Source organism: Aulonocara sp. 'chitande type north' Nkhata Bay, linkage group LG17, assembly GCF_057382095.1.
Source record: "Aulonocara sp. 'chitande type north' Nkhata Bay isolate Kocher_YH1m ecotype deep benthic linkage group LG17, A_spYH_male_GT1.1, whole genome shotgun sequence".
Taxonomy (NCBI): domain Eukaryota; kingdom Metazoa; phylum Chordata; class Actinopteri; order Cichliformes; family Cichlidae; genus Aulonocara; species Aulonocara sp. 'chitande type north' Nkhata Bay.
Window position 1 is genome coordinate 2,802,490 of NC_141360.1, and position 18,714 is coordinate 2,821,203.

Genomic DNA, 18,714 nt, shown 5'->3' on the forward strand with positions numbered 1-18,714 from the left:
CAGAAAGTCATAAAGTCAAAGATAACTTTTAAAAAGACGAGTATAGGCCCTGAGGACCTGATAGTAAAAAAGACTACATTTCCGCGAAAATGACGTCACTTCCGGTTTCGGGCAGGTAATGGCGGAAGTGTTATGAACAGCTGATCGGACCGGGTGTTTCTGGAATATTATGTTTTTGTTCCTGCAAGCGCTTTTTATGCAGTTTTTGCAAAGCTTTATGTGGAAGGAAACCGTGACCGAGGACAAGCTGATGGCATAAGATGTGAGTACAACTCCTCCAGTTTCATATGCGAAAAAATTTTTTGCGCTAGCTTACGTGGTTGCAGAGCGTGCCCGCTCCGATCGGCTGTAAAGGGTTAAAGGCAAAGAAGCTACCTAAATTTACCAGGCCATTTGTGAAAAAGTCATCATGAACCTGTAACTGGTTGTGCCACCCTTGACAGTAAGAGCTGCAGTCCAGCATTTGCGATAACTGGCAGTGAGGCTTTCACATCCCTGTGGAGGAAGTGCGATGTAAGTGCGATAAATATGCAAAAATTAAGAAATCTGGAAGGGGGCAAATACTTTAGGCGATCGTGGCTCAAGAGTTGGGAGTTCGCCTTGTAATCGGAAAGTTGCCGGTCCGAGCCCTTAGCATAATCATAGTTAGAGGGAATACAAGAGTGTAAGGAAAAGTCAAGGACGTGGCAAAGGTGGCATTAACAAAGGGCACAGTTATCCATCCAATTAAATTTATAACCCACATTAAGCACTTTTGGCAGTCTGCGTTGTAGAAATTGAAAAATGGAGGATGTGTGTCTTCGAGCATGCCCCCTTAGCACATACACACACTCTGTACTCCTCAATCAAAGTCCTGGAAGAACCATTTTAAGGGAAACCAATATGCAAGGAAAACGTCATTAGCAATTTTACAATTTCATGCATCAGTGCTGGGAACATGTCTCTGGAAGACAGGAGGGCATGGACAAAAGGTAAGAGGCCCCACTCTCTCTGCGACAAACACATGAATGAGGTAGAGGAAAGTGAATTCTCCCCCTTCACTGCATCAGTGGAGTACATTACTCAGCTCTTGCTTCTTGCAGCCTTAGTTGGGCAGAATCAAGAACTAACATCTCCTCTTTGCGCATGTATAATGGGGAATCTAAAGGTGTTCAAACAGGACTTTAATATCACCAACCATTCCCATTTTATTACGGTGTATCCATATAAATGGCCCACCCTGTCCAGTACCATCACTGCAGCTGACCAATCACACTGCTGTATTGTCATAGCTTTCCAAGTTAAAAAACAAACAAACAAACAAACACCCCACCATAGAATGGTCAGTGTTAAAATTGTGTCTTCAGTGCATTATGGAAGTTATACACATTGAAATGATAATCGATGGTCATGGCGATATTTGTAGAACAACCAGTCATTTGATCAGGCCTAGTTCCTGTGTACTTTCAGTGAAAAATTACAGTTGGACATCAATCTGAGCTTCACTTATACACAAGTCTACTGCAACTCATTTGTCATGCATTTCTTTGCATTAGGGGACTCTTCTCCACTGGTTGCCCAGTGGTTGTACTCTGGTTATATTTCTAAATTCAAATTCAAATTTTATTTGTCACGTACACAGTCATACACAGTACGATATGTAATGAAATGCTTGGACAACTGCTCGTGACCTAAAGAGAACAAAAAAGGAAAAGGCTATGAATAAGATAGGAAATAAATATGAAAAATTAAAAAGGGTAAATTTAACTAGGAAGGAATAAAATATAAATTAAGGTTAAAAATGAAATAACTGTACAACACAAATTAGAATGAAGGGTAAATTTAACTGGGAAGAATAAGATAAAATATATAAATTAAAGTTGAAAATAAAATAACTGTACAACAAAATACACAATACACAATATAGAACTATATAAGAATGTATGAAGAAATCTAAATATAAATAAATATATACACAATAACAGCAGCTGTACAAGTATTAACCGGAAATGAAGAATATAGTGACCAGTGTTGTGCAAAACCAAAGTCCAGAAAGTCCAGTGTGTGTGTAAGAACCATATGTGTGGGTCAGTACTGTGTGGTGGTGTGATTGAGAGACCGTATCGCCTGCGGGAAGAAGCTCCTCCTCAGTCTCTCTGTGTTGGTCTTCAGGGAGCGGAATCGCTTTCCTGACCTCAACAGAGAGAACAGTCTGTTGTTGGGATGGCTGAGGTCCTTCACGATCTTCCTGGCCTTGGTCCAGCACCGCCTGCTGTAGATTGAGTGCAGGTCAGGGAGCTCGGAGCAGATGGTGCGCTCAGCTGACCGCACAACCCTCTGTAGAGCTCGTCTGTCCTGCATGGTGCTGTTCCCGAACCAGGTTAAGATGTTTCCCGCCAGGATGCTCTCTATGGTGCACGAGTAAAAGTTCCTGAGCACCTTGGAGGGCAGTTGGAAGTCTCTCAAGCGTCTGAGGTGGTAGAGACGCTGTCGGGCCTTTTTCACCACGGTCCTGCGTGATGTGAACTCCGAGGTATTTGAAGCTGTCCACTCTCTCCACTGGGCACTCGTTGATGACGGGGGTCTGGTAGTTCCTCTCCTGCTTAGTGCTGAAGTCCACTATCAGCTCCTTTGTCTTACTGACGTTTAGAAGGAGGTTGTTCCTCTGGCACCAGTTCTCCAGATTCCTAATCTCCTTCAGGTAGGCCGTCTCGTTGTTATCAGAGATCAGGCCCACCACGACGGTGTCGTCAGCAAACTTGATGATGGTGGTGGAGCTGGTAGTGGCCACACAGTCATATGTGTACAAAGAGTACAGCAGGGGGCTCAGAACACACCCCTGGGGGGCTCCAGTGCTGAGAGTGGTGGAGGCTGAGACATGTCCGCCCATCCTTACTGCCTGTGGTCTGCCAGTTAGGAAGTTGGAGATCCACTGACACATAGATGAGCTGAGTCCCAGATGCTCCAGCTTGGTGGTGAGTGTGGAGGGAATTATGGTGTTAAATGCAGAGCTGTAGTCTATGAAGAGCATTTTAACATAATTCCCCCTTCTAGTGTCCAAGTGAGTGAGTGATGTGTGGAGGAGATGAGAGATGGCATCGTCTGTGGAACGATTTGGACGGTAAGCGAACTGTAGTGGGTCCAGTGTGTCTGGTAGTGAAGAAATGATGAAGTCTCTGACCAGGCGTTCAAAGCACTTCATCACTACTGAGGTGAGGGCTACAGGGCGATAGTCATTGAGAGAAGCAGGGTGGGGTTTCTTCGGGACAGGAACAATGATGGACTCTTTGAAGCATGTGGGGATCACCGACTGAGATAAAGAGATGTTGAATATCTCAGTGAACACAGGAGCTAGCTGGTATGCGCAGTCTCTTAGGATACGACCTGGGATGCCGTCTGGTCCTGCTGCTTTCCTGGTGTTCACTCTCTTGAAGGCTCTCCTTACTTCATGCTCGGAGATGACGAGCACGTTTCCGGTGCTGGCAGTATCTTCCTGTCTGCAGCCATTAGCGCCGCTAACACTAGCATTGTTGGAGACCTTAGCTGCAGCCTCGAAGCGAGCATAGAAAGTGTTCAGCTCGTCTGCCAGAGTCACGGCCGCGTTCGTCATACCGGTTGTTGGTGCTTTATAGTCCGTTATTGTCCTTAGTCCCCGCCACAGGCTCCTAGAGTCACTCTGTTGGAGTTGTGACTCTAGTTTCCTCCCGTAGCGCTGCTTCGCCTCTTTCACCGCCCTCCGCACGTTATATGACGCGGCTTTGTACGGGTCCATGTCCCCCGTTGTGAGTCCCGTGTTGTAGGCAGCGGTGCGGGATCTCAGAGCGTCGCGGATGGTTTTATCCACCCACGGCTTCTGGTTGGGAAACGTTGTGATAGTCTTTGTCTCCACGGTATCATCCGCTAGTTTCCCGATGAATCCCACAACCGCTTCCGTAAACACGTTGACGTCATCGTCTGAGCTGTTTCTGAACATGCCCCAGTCTGCGTCATCGAGTGCGTCCTGTAACGCGGCCACCGATTGATCCGTCCAGCGCGCGACCTTCCTCTGAACTGGAACTTCCTGTTTCAGCCTTTGTTTGTATTTTGGCATGAGGAAGATGGCGGCGTGATCAGATTTGCCAAACGGGGGGCGGGATTGTGCCTTGTAGCCGTCCTTGACCGTAGTGTAGCAGTGGTCCAGTGTCCTTTCACCCCTGGTGGGGCAGGTGATGTGTTGATAAAAGTTCGGCGCTGCGCGTTTGAGGTTGGCGCTATTAAAGTCCCCCGTCACAATAAGCGCAGCGTCCCGGTGTTGTGTCTGGTGCTGTGTGAGTGCCTCATGCAGCTCGCATAAGGCGGTGACCGTGTCCGCTTGTGGTGGAATATAAACGGCACTTACAATGACCGATGCAAATTCCCGAGGTAGATAAAAAGGACGACACATGATGGACAGTAGTTCCAGATTTGGTGTGCAGGAGCGTGTGAGAGGAACAACGTTCGCACTGTTGCACCAGTTGTTGTTCACCATTAAACACACGCCGCCTCCCCTTGACTTCCCCGAGTCCCGTGTCCTGTCCATGCGGTGAACCGAGAAGAACTCGGCCGGCTGGATGGCGTGGTCCGGCACCGCTGGGTTCAGCCATGTCTCGGTGAAGCAGAGGAGATTGCAGTCCCGAATGTCTCTCTGGAACTTTATCCTGGCCCTGAGGTCGTCAAGCTTGTTCTCCAGTGACTGGACGTTGGCGAGCAGGATGCTAGGCAGAGGTGTGCGGTGTGCACGAGCTCTCAGCCTGTTCCTGACGCCGGCTCGCTTCCCTCTAGGCCGCCGCCGCTTCCCTTTGTTCTCCCTCGAGATCTCACTCGGCCAGCTCGGATCCGGAGTTAAAAACTTCGAATTGTGAGTACATTGTATACCAATAGAAACAAGAGTGTCACTGTCATACCTAATGTACCCAATGGTGATGATTTTGCCGATTTAGAAACGCTGAAAACTAACTTAAAAAACAAAGACAAAGAAAAAGTGGTCGGAGCAGTCGTGACGGCAGCCGACCTCACCGGCGCCATCTTCACTTCTATATTAAGAACTTGGAGTCTGTGACATTTTGCAGTTAAATTGTTTTCCTGCAGCAATTATGTAACTATTTGTGGAGGAATTTCTGATTTTTTGTTTCAAATCTATGATGTTTGGGCTGAACTTGAATGTAATGTAATTTTTTGTTTAATGTGAATTTTTGTATGTTACTGTGTATGTAGACAGCAGCAGGTTTGTGAGTTTCACTAATTTGTCAAAACTGATTGCCCTACAACACAAATAGAATGCACCAATACAGTCATTGTTTTCCATAGTCTGACTGTAGTTGCTAAATAAGATTGTACACTTGTTAACTTTCAATCAAACTTGGAAACAATTGCAGCCAGAAGCTGAATGGAATGTTTGTTAAACTGTATGAACAGATATTGGGGATTGTGCCACAAGCACTTTAGCTAAGTCCTTTTGGACAGCTCAAGCAAGCGTATTGTTTTCTCTGACACACTAAGTTTTACATTAAGTTGTTTGTTTGTTTTTGATGTTGTTTTGTTTCATGGATTCATTTAGTTTCTTTGGAGTCAGCAGAACTAGCAGTTGCATGAACACTACACAATTATGAGAATGAAGCACCAAAAGTAAACCGAGTCATATTCCTTGTTTGTGTGCACAAACTTAGCCAAATAAAGATGATTCTGGGTATTATGAGAAAATGCTGACTTCCCGAGTTGACACACTACTAGGTTAAACTAAATATGAGTACATTTCGGATTATTTTTTAATCAGACTTTGATTAAACCTTTTTCATGTGATTTTGTACATTTTCTTTATATCTATGCAGCAGTATCTTTAGTAACTTACTACAGCCACCTTGCCCAAGACCCCATGTACTCCTTATGGGTTTAAAAAAGTATGAAAGACAAGAACAGAAATCTGCATAGCTATGAGTGTCAAACTGAGTGGGCAGAGGAGATGGATGATTCTCCTTCCACAGAGAGCCAGATTCTGCCAGAGTTTGTGGATCAAAAGAGGTTATAATTAAGTCAGAGACGTACTGGAGGGATCAACCAACAAGCTGTCAGTGCTGTCAGTCTTTTGGAAGAGAACACAGTACTATAATTGAGCAGAGTTGAATGGGTACAGTGGGGACACTTTTGACAAGAATCAGAATCAGAATCAGAATACTTTATTGATCCCTGGGGGAAATTATTTTTTGTTACAGTGCTCCATTTTAAACCAACATTAAGACAAGACAGACAATACACTAACTAAGAATAGTACAATATATACATATATATACATACATACATACATAAGTCACTTATAAATAAATATTTGGAAAAGAAACATGTGTAGTTGTAGCAGCAAACAGTGTGTTAAGTGGATGCGTTGTACAGGGAGATGGCCACAGGCAGGAATGATTTCCTGTGTCGTTCAGTGGTGCTTTTCAGCAGCAACAAATTAAATATAATGCACAAAAGCATTGTGCGCAGGAAACACAGCACTTGGAATTGACAGTCTGAGTTTGTTATTGCAGCTCTAACAAATTGGGGAAACCAATGACCTATCTCTTGATTTAGCACAGTTGATGTTGTATGTCAAAGAATGTCTAATGGGGAGGGGTGGATTTAGGGGACAGTACCAGGGGAGACTAATCACTGTTTCCCCGATGCAGTAGCTACTGGGTCTGGTGGGTTGCAGTATGGGGCGAGAGAGGACTGTGGAGCAGAGCTGGGCTGAGTGGGAGGGAGATCTGGAGAGGAACCGAGCAATCACCTCTGGACAGTATATAAATACACATCACCTAAAAGTGCAACTGAGAGCTGTGTATGTGTGTGTTTGTCATGTTACAGTGGCGCCCAACTTACTGGCACAACATGTCAAAGGATCGGCCCTCTGCTTTCGCCCAGTGGCTCCGGGGCACAGCGGGAGTGGCTCCCAGGGGGAACAGAGGAATGGGTCAAGTGTCACCGTCTGGAGTTGGTTGCGGCAAGGGGAGGGGACAGGCCAGCCGCTTCCTTTCACCAAGGATGGTCAGCCATGATCCAACAACCCCTCTCGGCTCTCTCTACCCAGGTACCCAGCTCACCAGGGGCTGTGCTGATGCCAGGGCAGGAATGTTTTGGGACACTTCTGCCTGGAGTGCCCACTCATGAAAGTCAGCCAGGCGTTCTGTGCCAACAAACTCCCCCGAGCCAGGAGGGACACATTCCAGTGCAAAGGGGGTTTACACCAGGCTATCGTGGACTCAAGCTGCACCCAGACCCTGGTCCAACAAACCCTGGTTGAGCCAGGGGTATTGTTGGAGGAAGGGTGGGTTGAGAATAGGTGTGTGCATGGGGACATTTACAAATATCCTATTGCGTCACTCCGGTTGCCTCTGGTAATTCACTCCATGGGATTTTTCCCACTAGAGCAGTTTCGTGATGACACCCTATGCCCAGCCTTTGCAAAAACAGCACCTGTGCAAAAACTGTGGCGCAGGTGCTGTTTCAGGTCATCTCTCAAGTCGCCCTCCTGAAAGAGATGCTGACCGACCAAGGCATATCATTCATGTGTCGCACCCTAAAAGAGCTGTGCAAATTACTGGGCATTAAATCTATTCAGACCAGCATCTATCACCTTCAGACTGACAGGCTGGTGAGCTCCTGAATGAGACTCTAAAGTCTATAATTCGTAAGTTCCAAGGATGGGATGGCTGGTTTGACCCTGTGTTGTTCGCAATGCAGGAGGTGGCCTCCAAGGGTATGATTTTCATCATACTAATCACACTTTCCCCTATTGCATTGCTGCTGGGGCCTGGGGGGTAGCAGTACGGACTGAGCGCGAACTGTGGAGCAGAGCTGGGCTGAGCAGAAAAGGGGATGCATATGATCATCAACAGTACAATGACACTGGTCCAACCAGGCCGGCCAGTCTGGTTGGACCAGCGTCACTGGTCACTGATGTGAATCTGATGTTTTATGTGATCACTAATTGAAGCTTCTGAACTCTAAGGAATTCTTCAGGTAGAGATAGATGGATTATGGTCTGGGGCCAGGCATGAACCGAACTGCAGATCCTTTGCCTGAATTCCTCCTTTTCCTCCAGGCGAAAAGGAAACAACCACCGTCCAGGGCAAATGAGGGGCTGGTTAAGAAACTCCTGGAAATTTTCAAAAAACAAATTCTGCTGGGTCCAGTCTGGCTGGATCGTTCTGTCACAATCTGCCAGCAGTAAAACACGCCACTTGCCCTATAGAACAATAACCAGCAAAAAGCACTGGTCATCGTGTTTCCAATACAATTAATGCTTTAGCCACAGAATAAAAGCAGTGTAGCCCTACCTGACATCTACAACAGAGTATTAGGGCCACGTTAAAAACAAAAATATTTGAGAATAAAGTCAAAGTCTATTTCAAGAAAAAAGTTGAAATGTGAAGAGTATAATTGTTGTTTCAAGACAAACTACCATGGCTGCTTTCTCCTCTATATAGCAGCCATGGCAGCTATCAGAATCTGTTATTTATAAGGAAATGATTTCTCACACAGTGTGGTGATAAGTATAAGAATGTTTAAAAGATGGTGCAGAAAGCTGCAGCTGGTCAGAAGAAAAAAAACACACAAACTTGGAAGAGTTGTCTGGATTAGTACAAAATAACATGGCTGACAATTGACAATGATACCGATGGTTGTGTCAGAAGACAAGATAGCCTGGCTGGTCAAGTTGTTTCACTAACTCATCTACACAAGACATTTTGTAGAAGGCATAGGAGCTGTGAAAGTTTGCCTTGAAACAATAACTGTAAGCTCCCCATTGTGACTTTTTTCCTTTTTTCTTGAAGTAGAATTTGAATTCCAATCTCAAAATTTCAACTTTATTCTTATCTCTATAATTTTACTCAGGTGTCAGTGTGTCATCAGTTAGCTGACTGCAGCTGGTCCAAAATGCTGCAGCACGGTTACTAACTGGCACACGCAAGCAAGACCACATATCGCCTGTACTAGCATCCTTACACTGACTGCCAGTTAGTTTTCAAATTGATTTTAAGATTTTATTATTGGGTTTAAAGGTGTTGCATGGGTTAGCACCCTCATACCTTTCTGATCGTTTAAATTGGTACACTGCTGCAAGATCGCTGAGGTCTGCAGATCAAATGCTCCTGGCTGTCCCAAGGTCCAGATTAAAGCACAGAGGAGCAAAGTTTCGGGCCTTTTCTGGAAACTGCCCCTAAATTGTGGAATGAACTGCCCCTTCACAACAGGACCTCCCCAACATTGGACACTTTCAAAACCCGCCTGAAAACCCACTTTTATTCCTTGACTTTTAAATCAGAATGCATTTGTACTACTTGTATTTGTCTTAATTCTTCCTCAAATCTTCTCATTTTATGCTTGTTTTTCTTAATTTTTATCATGTCTTCCTATGTTTTTATCTCTTTTGATTATCTTAAATGTACAGCACCTTGATCAACAGTTGTTGTTTTAAATGTGCTATATCAATAAATTTGACTTTGACTTTCTAAATACAATGTACACAGTAGTTTATTTTATCATACTGACCTGGTAGGGCAATATTTTGACAGCATAGAATGAAACTATCCATGTTTATCCCCAAGATTAAAGGCCTCTTGTATCCATTTCTACTAGTCTGTTGTTGTTCAAGCACCAAATTTTCTTTGGTAAACTCTGCCAAGTCCGCTGAGTCAAAAAATCGAATAAATAATCCATAAAGGTCATTATTTCTGCATATCTGAACACATGCATGCTTGCAATGTACTTGTTCTTAGATTGATATTTAAGAAAGAACAAAAGTAGCAGAGACAGTGAGATGATGAGGGATCTGTTGCTTCTATAGTCAGCATTTGATTTATGTTCATATCACTATAATTACAGTAAATTTATTCCTCGCTTTGGCACGAGGCCATCTTGCAGCTGTGTTAACAGCCCCTCTAAATCAAATTTGGGCCTGAAAGCTGGCTTGTGTTTGTGTCACGGCACGGGAAAGAAAGGGCCTTGATAAAGCTACTGTATCATAGCCACCTTCAGGCTATTTCGCAACAAAAGCACATTGAGGGAGAGTGCTTCCATAAGCGTGTGTCCCAGAGGTCACACACAATCAGTATGACGTCAAAGCCCATGGCTATGGTGACACAAGGAGGTATCAGCAGAAAACCCTCTGCTGAGTTGGAAAACATCAATGACGTAAAGGGCAGAGTTGCTATAACGCCCAAGGGAGATAGAGTTGTCTTTGCGTGCTACAAGGTGAACTTAGATATAGCCAGTGCTTTCCACCTTTGAACCTCCAATGATTGACTGGAGACATAGATACAAATCTTTCCTTTCTCCAATACTGACCGTTTACTGTATATATCTGTATATAATGATACTGGTCTATGTAAGTTAAGTCTAATTGCATAGCCGGACCCCGTGTATACAGCGGAATGCAAAGGGTTGGGTAACTCTGAGTGAGTTAACTTCAGCGGCTCAGTTATTTATGCATTCCATGATATTCTCTCAGTTTTCATATTGACAGTTTGGACCCAAGCAGCACCATCTACAATTCAGCCTGTGGTGTCCTTATATAACCAATCTTTAAAAATATTGGATAAAAAAATCTGTTCGGTGGCATCACTGTCACATTTTAAAGAAATATAATCTACTTAGTTTTAAGAGTTTTAATCATTTTGTGTTTTCTTAAATTAGTTTTTAAATGTATAAATAGGATGGCCCCAGAGTGTCTCAATAGATACATCCAGAGACAAGATAGTAATCGTATTACTAGGAGCAAGGTGAACGGCAACTGCAAGATATCATATCGCAGATCTACATTCGGTTAGTCAGCTTTTTCCATACAGGCCTGCCATCTGTGGAACACACTTCCAACCGAAATCAGATTGATTACAGACACCAGATCCTTTACATTGAAGGTTAAAGTTTGGTTAAAGGGAAATCAGAGATGTAGTCATTTTAACTAATGATTTTAATTTTATTTTAAATTATTATCTATTAATTGTAATTGTATTCATGATGTAATTTGGTTTTATGAAAATGTATGTTTTATTGTGAAATGTACCTATTTTGATTGTAAGCCCAACAAGGGACAATTGTTGAAAATTAGCAATAGCTATAAACGTATGTGTGTTACATCAGTTTCATGTTTTGTACTTGCACTATGTTAAACTGCACTGTCCCTTTTAAATAAATAAAGTCAAATTCAAACACAGCCCATGACAGAGAGCCTGGAAAGGGGAAGGTATGCTCTGGAGAGAAGAGGAATGAAAGTCAGTCAAGCAAAACAAAATACTTGCGTGTAAATGAGAGGAAGATGTGTATCTGTTAGTAGATAGTAGAGGTGGGGAAGAAGAACGAGTTTAAATACTATATTACAAATACAAAGCACTGGACAGAGCACAAAAGGGGTGAAAATGAGAGCGCAGGCGAGGTGGAGATGAGTATGAGGGTGACAGGAGTGAAAGGGAAGGTTTACAAGATGGTTTTGAGAACTGCTGTGATATATAGTTTGGAGGTTTGAATGTTGTTGTGGACCGAAGATAGATCGATAGATATATCTATATCTATCTATATATATCTCTATCTATATATATATATATATATTATCTTTTAATAAAAATGTTATATCTGGGGATGAATGGAGTGCTCTTGCAGCTCACTCTCCCAGAGACCAGAAAGTTGTAATGCTCTTCTTGACTGCTAATGAATGGCAGAAACTGCTATTTAACAACAGGCACAAAGAATAATGAAAAAGAAGCGAGAGCAAAGAGAAGATTGCACACCGGCAAGCATTGTGTAAACAACGGCTCCAAATGACCTGCAAAACTGGCTTTAAAATTGAGGTGAAAACTGTATATTTCTTAGACCTCGAAGGTATGTGCATGGTGAGCAAACGCTGAATGTAAGTATGACTTTGTTTGCATGAAAACTCCGCAGGGCACCTTTTCCCCCTGCTAAATCAATCTGTATTTTCATTACGCACACACTTTATGAAGGAAAATTACAAAAATAAATCATTGTTACAATGCCAGCAGGAACTAAAGAGTGCAGTGTTGATGGGTATTTTTGTCCCAGAATGGAGCACACAAAGACACTGGAGCCAACGCTTTTAAGCTACAGCTTAAATAAAATGTGAAAACCAAGCTGAACTCACTACATGAACTTGTAAAAATGCTTTTTTGGCTCTGCAGCCCCTCTGAATCTTTTCATGTCATATTGAGTATCCGGTTCCACAGTAATTACTTATTTGCTGTCGTAACTGTGCAGGTTTTGCTTCGTATAATAGTTTTGGATGTGTAGTTGGTGATCATAATGCTGTTTTGAGTTATAAAGTTTACTTCCTCTGTTCTGTTTCACCCGCTCCATTTGAGGTTTGACCTAACAAAGATGATATCAGTGAACTATTTGATAACCAAACCTCACACTGCCAAGAATGATTAAAGCATTTCACCTCTAATTAGAGCAATAAAAAACGACCCTCACTGCTGTCGTCTCTAAGAGCAGCCTGTATATCCACCGTGCTGTGGGGACAGTGATACTCTTACTTTCAGCTTGATCAACAACATTGGCAGATGGGGCAAGTGGAGAGCTGCACCTCAAATGAGAAGCATTGTACAACTGCCATCTGGTGAAGTGATTCCAGGTCCAGTTAAAGGAAACAAGTCTCTCGCTAACTTCGGGGGAATATGGAATGCTGTTCCTGCTTTTCTGACCTCGGAAATAACAGTTTGTCTCCACACACCTGTGGCAGGTCACATCAGGCCTGACCTTGCTAGTTGTTAGCATTCAGTCCACTTTTGTCACGCTGACCTCAGGTGAATTGCACCTCCGGTGTCGCTGATAGAAAAATATAAAAGTCATTAAGCTAAGCCGACTGCTCGCACACTCACATAACAGTACATTGGTGTGGTGTTAAAGTAAACAAACCCACTGGTAAACAACCTTAATTATTTATCACAATAATGCAGCTAAACTGGCTCCGTGAGGTGCCTCCGTCATAGCACAGTCAGAAATAAAATCCATTCAGACCGTAATTTGCTCGCCACAAGCCAGCTAAGCTGCCTAATTGGAGGCCCAAAGCAACAGGGTTTTGTTATGAACAGCAGATTGGATTAAGGCTTGGCTGTAGAGAAGAGATTCTAAAGATACTGTTCAGGGGATTGCTCTTAAGGATGTGAATATCACATCAAAAGGGATTTGAAAGTCAGTTGGCGGTGGATGTGTGCACTGAGGCTGTGCGTCTTCACGTTCCAAAGAAAAGGAGCGGTGGAACTCAAATCTGGAATCACAATATCACTGTGGAGCAAGAATATCAGCACATTAATTACACCTCGGCCAAATAAACTCAGTCCTGACTTGCTTAATAAAGACCACATGCATAATGCAAGGATTGTGTCTTTAGCTGAGGTAAAGAGGCAGCCGTAACATAGAGGGAGAGGGAAAACACCGATGGGACACAGTAGAATGAAGCCTGAGCTTAGCTGTTGTTATATAGACAACTGGGCAATTAGAGTTCAGCAGGTGGGTTTTAGAATATAAAGGCTCATGATGATGTTGTACAAAAGTCTCAAGACACCTTTTTGAAAGGAATGTTTTTTGTTTAACCACTAAATACTGACCTATGTATCATTAAAGCATGATAAGGGATCTGCAAGTGTTGTGTCTACACATAACAGAGAACTTGGCAAATACCAGATTTTAAATTGTATCTTTAGGCACTCTATTACTAGCAGCCTGTTGCAAAAACACATTTATTCCACTGTCTTTAGCCAAAGATAACACAACTTGGCAGACACCAACAAGGTGATTCTCAAAATGTATTAGGCAAAAACCTGGCATACCTCACTGTGGTGTGCAGCGTGTCCTTGATAAATTAGAGACAACTGTACAAGAGGAGGACAAAAGAAGTGACAGAGCTAAAACAAACAAAAAAAACAAACTATGAACAGTTTCTGAAAGCCATGTACTTAAGAAACAGGAAAAAAAAATTAAAAAAAAAAATTAAAAAAAAAAAAAAAAAAAATCCAGCAACGACCTGACACAGGACCTGAGAGATACATCTGGACCTTCAGTAGATCCATGTACTGTTCACCAAAACCTCACCACAAATGGTCTCAGTGAAAGGGTGGCTATCAAGAAGCCATTTTTTTAGGAAAGGAAACAGGGAGAAAAGGCAGATTTCTATAAGAACTGAAACTACAATCCATGCCTGACAGAGTGGTGAATCCAAATTTTACATATTTGGTTAAAAGTTTACTAAAATTAATTAAAATACAAAGAATATCAGGAGAGAACGCTCAACAGTGAGTGTCTGCAGACATCTGTAAAACACAGTGATGCTGTCATGATCCAGGGCTGCATTTTGTCAAAATTCATTGAATTATGAACACAGAAAAGTACCATCAGATTCACCATGCAATACCATATGGAAAGCACCTGGTTTCCAACAGCTTCAGTATTTAGCATGATTTAGCATTTTAGGGAGCATAAAGGCAGTAATGTTTTTTTAAATGTAACATCTACTTATATCTTCTTAAATTCAGTTGGGATCACAGATCCTGAAGTTCAGTTCACCTGACACTCGGACCGGCAGCCGCCACGGGTGTTATGAGTGGCTGTGTGCAGACAGGAATAGGACCCAAGGTGCAGACTCCAGAGACAGTCGTGAACTCAAAACAGCTTTAATGTTAAACTCAAAATATAACATAACTGGAAAAAAATCAAAATAAACTTAAACCGGAGGACTGACAGAACACACAGCTAGGTAAACAGTAAATCGCGACACGGACACAGAGAAACACAGGGCTCAAATACACAGAGGGAGCAATCAGGGAATGGGTAACAGGAGGGAAACACAGCTGGGGCAAATCAGGCCTAACGAAACAAGGGGAAGCAAAACCAGACACATTAACATGAGACATGGACTTTCAAAGTAAAACAGGAAACATAACACAGACTCACAGGCAGGCACTATAACAAAGGGAACAGAGACGTGGGACCAGGGCAAACACAGACACTGACTGGACACGGGGATATCGCAACTAAGGATACACAGAGACGCGAACTAGACAAGGGGATACAGCAGACAGGGGAGACAGAGCAACTAGAGAAAACCAAACAAGGAGCCAGAAACAGAAACAAAAAAAAAAAAAAAAAAAAAAAAAAAGCCCGGAAAGCAACATAACAAAACACAAGCTCACGACAGGCGCAGGCGGCCAGGAAAAACAGTTCACAGAAAGTTCAGGGGGCCGGCCCGGCGGCTGACGGCCCAAGAGCCCAGAAAACAGTCCAGGGGGCCGGGAAGGCGGCAGGCACCGGCGGCGAGGGAGCAGACCAGGAGGCCGGCCGGGCGGGCGGGAGGCACCGGCGGTGACCGAGCAGGTCAGGAGGCCAGGCGGGCGGGCGGGAGGCACCGGCGGCGACGTAGTTCAGGGGGCCGTCCATGACTGCAGCGTAGTTCAGGGGGCTGTCCATGACGGCAATGACGTCCGATCATTGGCCTGGAAAGCGGCCGAGCAGGACGAGCAAGACGAGCAGGACGAGCAGGCCCAGACGGCATGGGGACCTCAGGCACAGACGAAGCTGAACACTCGGAGGCTGGACCAGGCAGAGCTGCAGAGGCTGGACCGGACCAGGCGGAAGCAGATGCTGCGGGCGGCGTGGATGTTGAGGTTGCAGGCGGTGGAGCCGGTGGTGGCTGAATGGCCTCGCCAGAACCGTCGGCAGACACTGGGATGTGCTGGCTGGGTCCTCCCGGACCCCCAGCTGACAAGGCAAGAGGCTGAACGGGCCCCTCGGACCCTCCAGCGAAGACAGGAGGCCGAAGCGGTTCCTCGGACCCTCCAGCAGGAAGAGACGGCTGAAGCAGTTCTCCAGAACCCCCAGCAGGAGCAGACGACTGAAGGGGCCCCTCGGACCCTCCAGCGGAGACAGGAGGCTGAACGGGCCCCTCGGACCCTCCAGCGGAGACAGGAGGCTGAAGCGGTTCCTCTGACCCTCCAACGGGAACAGACAGCTGAAGCGGTTCTCCAGAACCCCCAGCGGGAACAACAGAACAGAAGATTGAGGAGAGGAGCGACGGTGGCGTCGTTTCCTTCTGAATGAGGGAACTGGCGGAGAAACAGAGACCTCTTCATCGTCCGACCACATAGCTGCCAGGAAAAACGCAGGCGAACGAGAACCCGGCTGGTGTGGGGAGGGAGAGGAAGTCCGTGGCAATGTTGAGACAGAAGGAGAATGTGTGTTGTCCTGGGGGAGCGGTGGGGAAGATGTAGTGAGTGAGAGAGCAAGCTCACCAGCCTTGACTTGCTCTCTCCAGGCAGTAATGGTGCTGTCCAACTTAGTGTCCTTAGTAAACTGAGAAAGCTGAGGGTTATGGCGAATGATGGCATCTACTGCACTTAGCCCGACTACCATAGTCTGTAAATCCTGTGACTGGGCAATGCGGTCGAGCAGGCTCACCATCCGCATCATCTCACCGTTGAACTCCGAGGAAAAAGAGTCTGCAGGGTCCATGTTCTGGTCGCAATCTTCTGTTATGTGTGGCTGTGTGCAGACAGGAATAGGACCCAAGGTGCAGACTCCGGAGACAATCGTGAACTCAAAACAGCTTTAATGTTAAACTCAAAATATAACATAACTGGGGAAAAAATCAAAATACACTTACACCGGAGGACTGACAGACCACACAGCTAGGTAAACGGTAGATCACGACACAGACACAGAGAAACACAGGGCTTAAATACACAAAGGGAGCAATCAGGGAATGAGTAACAGGAGGGAAACACAGCTGGGGAAAATCAGGCCTAACGAGACAAGGGGAAGCGAAACCAGACACATTAACATGAGACATGGACTTTCAAAGTAAAACAGGAAACATAACACAGACTCACAGGCAGGCACTATAACAAAGGGAACAGAGACGTGGGACCAGGGCAGACACAGACACTGACTGGACACGGGGATATCGCAACTAAGGATACACAGAGACGCGAACTAGACAAGGGGATACAGCTGACAGGGGAGACAGAGCAACTAGAGAAGACAGAGACATAAACTATAAGACAGAACTCAAAGAAACCAAAGACTGGAAATAATAAATAATAAACTCAAAAACCTTGGGTCAACCACCCAGGCATCCTAACAACGGGCCTCTGCTCCTCCTGCCTCCCCTTTCCCTCATCCACCTGCTGGCCTCCACCACTTGCTAATGTTACTGAATCTGTGGAAGCTCCGCGATGCCACCACACGAAGTAAAGAATAACGAGCCTATCTAAATCCCAGTAACGATTAATGCGTTCCTGATTTTGGCATAATAACTAGTTACCGTGCTCGTTACCACAATAATAACGTAGTTACTGTAACGCGTTACTTAATAAGTCCCTACACTGACCTCCATCCATCCATCCATCCATCTTCATCCGCTTTGTCCGGGGCCGGGTCGCGGGGGCAGCAGCCTAAGCAAAGAGGCCCAGACCTCCCTCTCCCCAGCCACCTCCTCCAGCTTATCCAGGGGAATACCAAGGCGTTCCCAGGCCAGCCGAGAGATATAATCTCTCCAACGTGTCCTGGGTCTGCCCCGGGGCCTCCTCCCGGTGGGACATGCCTGGAACACCTCACCCAGGAGGCGCCCAGGGGGCATCCTTGTCAGATGCCCGAACCACCTCAGCTGGCTCCTTTCGATGTGGCGCAGCAGCTGCTCTACTCTGAGCCCCTCCCGGATGGCCGAACTTCTCACCCGATCTCTAAGGGAGAGGCCAGCCACCCTTCGGAGGAAGCTCATTTCTGCCGCTTGTATCCGCGATCTCGTTCTTTCGGTCACTACCCACAGCTCGTGGCCATAGGTGAGGGTAGGGACGTAGATCGACCGGTAAATTGAGAGCTTCGCTTTTACACTCAGCTCCCACGACGGATGGACCGGTGCAGCGTCCGCATTACTGCAGCTGCAGCCCCAATCCGTCTGTCGATCTCCAGCTCCCTTCTCCCATCACGCGAACAAGACCCCGAGATACTTGAACTCCTCCACTTGGGGCAGGAACTCATCCCCGACCCGGAGTGGGCACTCCACCCTTTTCCGGCTGAGAACCATGGCCTCAGATTTGGAGGTGCTGATCCTCATTCCCGCTGCTTCACACTCGGCTGCGAACCGTTCCAGTGCGAGCTGGAGGCCTTCACCCGATGAAGCCAACAGAACCACATCATCTGCAAAAATCAGAGATGAGATTCTGAGGCCACCAAAGCGAAAGCCCTCCGCCACTTGGCTGCGCCTAGAAATCCTGTCCATAAAAATTATGAACAGAACCGGAGGCAAAGGGCAGCCCTGGCGGAGCCCATCACCCACCAGGAACGAGTCCGACTTATTGCCGGCAATGCGAACCAAGCTCTTGCAACGGTTGTATAGGGATCGAATGGCCCGTAGCAATGGGCCAGACACCCCGCAACACCTCCCACAGGACACCCCGAGGGACACGGTCGAATGCCTTCTCCAAGTCCACAAAACACATGTAGACTGGTTGGGCAAACTCCCATGCACCCTCAAGTATCCTGGAGAGGATAAAGAGCTGGTCCAGTGTTCCGCGACCAGGATGAAAACCGCATTGTTCCTCCTGTATCCGATGTTCGACTAACGGACGAACTCTCCTTTCCAGCACCCTGGCATAGACTTTCCCAGGGAGGCTGAGGAGTGTGATCCCCCTGTAGTTGGAACACACCCTCCGGTCCCCTTTCTTAAAGATGGGG

The 18,714-nt window shown here is 45.6% G+C and overlaps 1 protein-coding gene and 1 pseudogene across 1 annotated transcript in view; one reads left to right on the plus strand and one right to left on the minus strand.

The window, feature by feature from the left end:
* Positions 1-18,714, plus strand: part of LOC147309449 (serine/threonine-protein kinase pim-2-like) — a 581,324-nt gene that overhangs the window by 74,987 nt on the left and 487,623 nt on the right. The gene's annotated exons all lie outside the window — the stretch shown is intronic.
* Positions 15,359-16,491, minus strand: LOC147309450 (uncharacterized; annotated as a pseudogene).